This window comes from Gallus gallus, chromosome Z (genome assembly GCF_016699485.2).
Source record: "Gallus gallus isolate bGalGal1 chromosome Z, bGalGal1.mat.broiler.GRCg7b, whole genome shotgun sequence".
Taxonomy (NCBI): domain Eukaryota; kingdom Metazoa; phylum Chordata; class Aves; order Galliformes; family Phasianidae; genus Gallus; species Gallus gallus.
The window spans coordinates 11,794,417-11,802,330 of NC_052572.1; positions in this window are offsets into that span (position 1 = coordinate 11,794,417).

The window sequence follows — 7,914 nt, forward strand, 5'->3', positions numbered from 1 at the left end:
GGTAAACACACAGCCTTGTGAAGGAGCTGACACAGTATTTGCAAAGGGAAGTACAGCCTTGTTGGCCTGCTGGAGCTCTGGCAGTGCCCTAGTAGGGGAGCTGGCACAGCTGTGAAATTAAATTATTAAAAGTAAGTTACTTGGAAAACTCAGCAGAAAGAAATTCAGAAATGGCATGCTGTGAAGTTGCTATTTTTTCTCTCTCTCTTGAAAGGCACTGAACATTTTATGTTTCTTATGTGCTGAAAAGGAATTCTGACAAAAACTGTGTAAAAGGTCATATGCCATATGGCAAGTCAAAAACAAGTTAATTCTGGACCTCTCAAATATATTCATTTGGGAGAATTCATGATAGTCACATATATTACAAGTATTATGAGAGCTTCAGATGTGATGTGACATCTCTATTCTAACAACTCCATTCACAGAACTGTGCCAAGCATGATGCAAGGATAGACATGTGATTTCTTTCCTTTAACAGTTTGGGGCTGCAAACAGTTACAAGCTCATCACAGGGCCATCATTCATTAGCCTGATTAGCCTGCAGTAAGTATTCATTCAGCTGAGATCACAGAATAAATGACATGTTTCCTGGGCAGCCTTATCTAATGGGTGGCAAACCTGCCCATGGAAGGGTGTTGGAACTGTGTGGGTTTTAAGGGCCCTTCCAGCCCAAGCCATTCTGTGATTCTGTGACTCTATGATTTATAGCTAACCCTAAAAGATTGGCAATGCTGTTCATTTAATTTTCATCTCTTTTTGTCACTTTGCTTCACCCTTCTCTACTGCTTTCTGGAATTAGGGGATAAGTTGGTATACAAGGCATGTTCAGCAAGGGGGCTTCCTAAATTCCTCCCAGAGGCTGGCCTCCGGCCATCTATCCTCATGTAATAGAGTTGGCTGGGACAAGAAGCAACACAGAATTTGCTAGCTCTCATATGTCCTTCCAGCAGAGTGTTTTGGTCCAGAAGATGTCTTGTCCCTACATTAATTACAACCTTCCTAATAGCATGTCTCTTTATACAGAGAAAACTCGAGTGATGGATGTTGCGAATAGACATTAAACTTGGATGAAATTCTCTCCAAATCACACAGTTTTAATTATTTGTTCAGCCTGACATCTAGTGGCCCTGAACGGAAGCATTTTGAGCAACTCAGACTTACTCCTCGTCTCTCATTTCAAACACCTAAACATTATATGAAACTTTACTGTTTCATACTGAGGGCATGCGATCTTTTAGAATCACAGAGTTATAGAATCATTAAAATTGGAAAAGACCTCTAAAATTATCCATTCTAATCCTTTCCTTGCATTTTCCCTTGAAAATTATTTAAATTTGGACTTTGATCAGTATGATCACATTTCAAATGAAGAAAAATCATTCAATAAAAGTATAGAACTCTCATCAACATTCCAGAGAATCAGCTTGCCATGAGTCTGTCATAAGTGCATATTTATGATGTAAAAGCAGAACAGCTTTGATGCATGAGAGGTTAAATAACTGTCCTATTCTATATAGTACCCCTATTTAAAGAAAGAGTAGTCACATCGTGGATTTTCTAAAATAACAATGTTACCTTCAGACATGGTTCCCAGTAGAATTGGTGCCTGGAAATGCAGCTCAGGTTTTATGCATATTGCTCTTCATTTTTCATCATTCTTATCTTAGTTTTTAGTATCTCTTTCAGCTACAACTTTCAGAAGTAAACCTTTCAAACAATGTCAAAAGTAGTCTATATTCGATGAGGATTAAGAAAATAAGAAAACACTGTTTCAGAAATATGAAAAAATCTGTTTTTATTTGCAAGTGGAATGAATAGCAGCTCCTTCCTCTTCATATTTGGCCACGTAATTTCAAGAGCTATGCAACAGCTACAGGACATTCCAGGAAAGGCAAAGTTACTATCTGGATTAGCAGCATGAAAACCTTCCAGCCTGAAGTAGCGTAGAAGGAGTAGAAATAGTTGAAGTGCTACTAAGGAAGACAAGATCTCTATTTAGTGGAAAGTAAAAACGCCTTCTACGTTCTCTTTAACAAAGGGGCAAAATAGTAGTCCACAAAAATTCACACATTGCAGTCAGTTTCTTCAGATTATGTTGGGGTAAAGATTTCTGCAGAATCCAGAAGAGCGCTATTTAATACAGATGTGATGAGTAAGAAGAAAATCCCCTCATGGTGTTCTAGAACACGTGCTCTATTCAGTAGTTTTGAAGTTTTTCTGAAGCTTTGGCTCACTCTTAGCAAAATCATATTAATAAATGAAGTGAACTGGAGGTCTGATCCAGTACAGTGATTCTTCAGTTCCCAATTACCGCAGCAGAATGTGAAGCAAAAGACATATGTGATTATTACTGGAGGACAGGAGACAAGAAATTAAGATTTTGTGAGGCAAGTGCCCTGTTATCAGTGATACTACCTTGTATATCTCTTGTTATGAGTACACCAAGCTCCTTATTGCTGAAAAGTAATTAGGATTTAGGATTTTACCTCTACCACTGTAATTGTGAAGCTGTTTATTAGCCTATCCAGGGGTTAGGAATTTCCTCTTTATTTCCTACTTCTATAAAAGCACTTAATATGCATTTATCCTATTCCAAATACTTTGTAGCACATAAGTGGCTCTTTTCAATCCCATCTCTGTTAAGGTACTGTATTTCCTCTTAGCCCTCTTTCTACTGGACAAAGAATAAACTTCTTCTAGCCTACTCTGATGTATATGTACTCCACTAACTGCTCACAGTGCCATGCTACGCCCAAACCCTCACCATTCTCTCACTTATGCAACCAGAATTGCAAATAGTATTTCACATGAAATTATGGACACAGAAAAACTTTAATTCTTCCTAATAGCTACCAAATTTCTCTTTAGCACATCTCCAGATCTCATTTACTGCTTTACTGTCATCTCACTCTGGCTACTTGCAGTCATCCTTTAAAGATATCCAACATTTTTTTTTTCTTTTTAATAGCAATAAATCTTGTTATTAATCCCCAAGTGCACTGAGTTTGTACTTAGCACAAATAAATTTCACTGTGTTTAATCTATTGAATTCTTTTTACATTAAAGTCATTCAGTGAATTATAAAGATTTTTCTCAAGGAGGAACTTTGCCAGTAATTTCCCCTTCAATTTTACTTTCTCAGTTTCTCTTTTAACCAGCACCTCGAGCTCCTGAGCAGTTCTACATTGTCCCAAATACTTTGATTCAGTTGATAATTTTCCCCAAGACATCACTGAATGACTGAATACCAAAGAAATATCATGAGTGAAAATGATGTGGCAGATTTGACTTGATCTACGTGTGGGGAATCCATTCTGCATTTTATCCTGTTCCATTTTCTCTTCAAGTCTTAATTCTTATTTTTCCCAAACCCTTACGTTCTGCTTAAACCAGGCTTAAACAGCACTGCAGCGGGGGGGGGGGGTTTCACATATCTGTAGAGTTTAAGCACCTGTACAGAGGCAAAATAATATGAACATTATCTTTGACAGGTGTTTGTCTGGCCTGCTTTTGAAACTAGCATAGCTATGAAAATCTGTAATTAATCACATCCAGTGTTACATTTCACAGAATCACAGAATTATAGAGGCTGGAAGGGACCTCCAGAAATCATCGAATCCAACCCCCCTGCAAAGCAGGCTTCCTACAGCAGGAAGTTAGAAGCACCTCGTATCATCCAATTCAAGCCCCCTCTGCAGCAATAGAAGACAATTCTTTCTTGCTATTTTCCCACACAGAACAGAAAACTGTTGATCATCTCCCTCTTCAGTACAGCCTCACTATAGACAGACGCAGCTGTGTTTGCAGTATCCTTTCTTACAGTTTGAACAAGATCTGTTCCCCCAGCTTTTCCTAGGAGCATGTTTTACAAATCTTTTACATTTCTTCTTGTTTCCTCTGGGACTTTCTCCAATTTATTTAATAAATACTTCATGTAATAACCTTCTCATTATAATTTACAGTATAATTTCCTTGCAATCCTGTAATTCCTGTTTCAAGAGCAAATGAAATCTGATAACCAGTATAGTGAGTGTTTGTTGTGCAACATGTACACCAGCACACATGTTCCTGTACAATACACAATATCTGTCAATGCCTGGTAACCTGTGCAGCCATTCTTGCACTGTCTGCAGATCAGATACGTACATCTGCTGTTCATTCAAAGTACTCTGTTTTTCCCTCTTCTACATATCTAGAGATTCCACAGATCCTACAGACTTAAGAAAAAATTAAGTCACTTCAAGGACTGTGCAGAATTCATACTTGCTGTTTTTGATGATTACTTTAAAAGAGTTACTATTAACTCATACAAATATACATTTTGGTCATCAGAACCTAATAATAGATAACAAATCTGGATAATAGATTTGTTATGTTTATGAGCAGTACAAATTTCCCATGTTTTCTGCAGTGTTCTAAACTAGTAAAAAACTATTTAAATGAAGATTGGGTCAGTGTATGCACTTGACTTCCGGTCTCAGTAGGAGCTGAGTTACAAAAGTTACCCAGTCGTGACTGCTCCCTGCTCACACACTTCCGTGCTCCTGCTGAAAGAGGCAGCTCTTTATGAATGGCTGTTTCTCCTCCAAATGCATCTTAGAGTCATAGAATAACCTGAGTTGAAAGGGATCCATAAGGATCATCGAGTCCATCTCCAGTGAAAAGATGTTGTTCCGTCCTTTACTTGGATAAAGCAGAAAGAAGGTATCTTACATTAAGCAGCTGCAGAGTGTGTATCCATATTTTAGGTGAGGTCTAGCCCTGAGAAAAGCTCTTGGGGCGGGGGGGGAGCGGAGCGGGGGGATGGACGCTGCCTGGTTTCTCCCTGTGCTTGAAGTTATGCCACTACTTGGAAAAGAATTTAAGATGCTGAGCTAGAGCTAGCATCATTCTGTTGCCCAGTGATCTGGATACACATCTATGTTTTGCCCTCTAATACAATGTACGATTCCATATTTATATTAAAGTGAGTGAATGCAGACACACAAACACCACCTAAAGAAAGAACTGAAATCTAGAGGTTTGCTCTCTCAAGTGAATTAACAGCCATGCAACATTTCCTGCCCACAAATTCACCAAAATTCCATCTAAAATAAGGTAGGTATTTTGATCCAACATTTTCTGTCATAAAGAACTCCTACTGCTTTCCCCATGTAGTGTTTCCTCACGTACAGACCTTAGTGAAGTACCATCACTTTCTAGATTTTGTCTTGTTTTTTTTTCTTAAGATCAATGTAGCATTTTGACATTCAACATCATTTCAACTGACACTTGTTTTCTGTAGAACTGATTTACTTTGGCAGTATTCTTCGTATTCTAATTGTAATTCTGAGCCTAAGGTGTATTTATTTAGGACATTTGCTTCCACTCCATCACAAAGAAGCTAATCCCTTGGTGCCAGATCTATAAATACTGTTGAATCAGTTCACAGACTTGAATTCCAGTGTTGTTGCCAGAACAATTGTGATGAAAGGGCCAGAGTATCTGATGCAATAGCAGTGTCCCCAGGTATCATCTGGTCCTGATATACCACACCTTAACATGAACTCCTCTGCTCATTTGTCTCAGTGAACACTGCAGTTCCCATCTCCAGGCTCCTCATCTCCTGTACTGCTCACTGTTCTGATTTTGACAGTAGGACTTTCAGTGATTTGTTTTCATATCAACTTCTGCTGTCCTGTGCTTAAGTGACATGAACTATATGGGATGTTGTACTGCAGCAAACACAGGTTTTATAATGAGGGCGTGTTCCAGTCCCAGATAGTTTCCCAAGTTTCCAGCTTTGTGATGCTCTAGGCTAATCAGTGACAGGATGTCTCAAGTGGGTTATAGAAGTCTGGGCTTGCACAAGAATGAAAACTTCTGCCTTTCATAGCTTAAGAGTTATGGAAAGACTGCCTTTTTTACTTGAGGTAATTTCAGAATCACTTCTACTTCAAAGTATCTTCCTGAAAAAAGTCAGCAGAGCTTTAGGCTGATTCCCTTCCCAGGAGGAACTGAAGAAGCAGATGCAGATCAGAAAGGTGCCCTGTGGGGAAGGCATTCATAGAACAGGAGCAAGGAGCTCTCCTTTACTGCTGTGGCCATAGGGCTGCACCACATTTTCTTCATTGAGCCCAGTACTCTAATTCTCCATGCAATAAACACCTCCTTCTTTGAAAGGAGTAAGGAAATGGGCCTGAAATATCTGGTGGGCCTGTCTTTTTAGAGGGGGAGATGATGCAGTCATAGATGAAAACGTTACTTTAGTAGTGGTTGCTTGGGTTAATTCATTCTTGAACCTAGATATGAGGGGCATAACCTTTAACATAATCTCATTACCTGCCTTCCCAGTGAGTCCTTCATTACATATCTCCACACTGTTCTTGTTTATGGCTCACACAAATGGTAAGCTTGATGTCTTCCCTTCCAGGAAGCAAGCAGTTAAAATTCAATTTGAAATAACAGTTCCCAGAAGTTTCATCTACCTCAGTAATTACTGCTCAGGGAGAGGGAGAGAAAACACCCATGTCCCTAAATCCCCATAGTTTGCTGGTAGCTCGTCTTTGCAGTTTACATTGTATTTACTGATATATTTTAATTCAAGCATGAAAAATTAGTCAAACACCAATAACTTTGTTACCCAGAGTGCTGACAAAGGAAATAATGGAGCAATTAAACAACACATTGGAACAGGCTCATTAAACTAATACAGCCGCAGTTTTACTGGCAGCAGTATCTTCATTAAAATTGGGGTGAGCATCAGGCAGAGGGAGAGGAAGAAAAGGGAAGAGGGCTGGGAAAGTTAGGAAGGGAATGTAGTAGCATTTTGCAGGACATTTTTCAGCATGGGAAAGGACAAGGTACAAAATTACAAGTCTCCATGTCCTGCCAGAGTCAGTGCCAGCGGCACGCTATGCTGAGTTGCCCTCGCGTGATCAAAGACATTCCCAAGTTCACCTCTGAGAAACTTCCTGAGGGAAATTATCACCTCGTTTCAGCAACAAGATGAGTAACTCCTGCAAAGTGCAGAGTGGACAACACAGATATTGTGTTCTGATCTATGTGGGATTACTGTAAGGATCTACCTGTAAATCTCCTATGGGGACAGATCTCCTGCTTGCTGTCATGCTTTTACTGAAGCACATCAGTGAACTGCAAAGGAATGTGGCCGGTCACAGCCCATTTTTAAGCTAGCACAATGTACTCAGTTCTCTGTGTAGGTCTTAAGATTTCCTGTGAAATGTTTATTGTTCTCATGAGTAGCAGGTAACCAGAAATTTGAACAGGTTGTTTGCTTATCTCACAGCTGCTCTGCTTTTGTACCAGGAGAGATGAGGTGGAGGAAAGTTCTCTAAGCTGAGAATGACCCCTAACTGAATCTGCAGGCGAGTGTCCTGGGGAATCTGTTTCTCCTAAAAACAGCATGCCTGCCTCTGTCCGAGCCTTTAGAACTCACTCACATTAATACTCCAGGGTCTTCATAAGTTACTGTGCCAAAGTCATATTTGCAACCACTTCTTTTCCACACTGAAGATTTTACACTGTATCTCCAGCTGATCTGTGAAAATCCATTTGCTGGCACTAACCTGCTTATTCGTTTCATGTCATCTGATGTGCAAAGTGCATGCCACAAAGCTACCCTGCTCCTCCCGTTCCAGTCCCTACAGGATTAATGCATGCAACGCTTACTGTTAATCTGACGTAAGAAATGTTTGCCATGCGTGGGTTGGAACAACTTGAATTTCAGAGAGTGATTATTCATTCAGCAGAAAATTGAGTGAGTCAGTTGTAAGCAGGGATGATTTTGTAAGCAGGGCAGCAGAGCAGTGCTTCATGGGATACCACATGCAGGTGGGAACACCCTCAAACCAGGCAAGTGCTGAGTGTGGCATACGTGGCTGGGGTGGAAGATGCATTTTTTAAATAGCA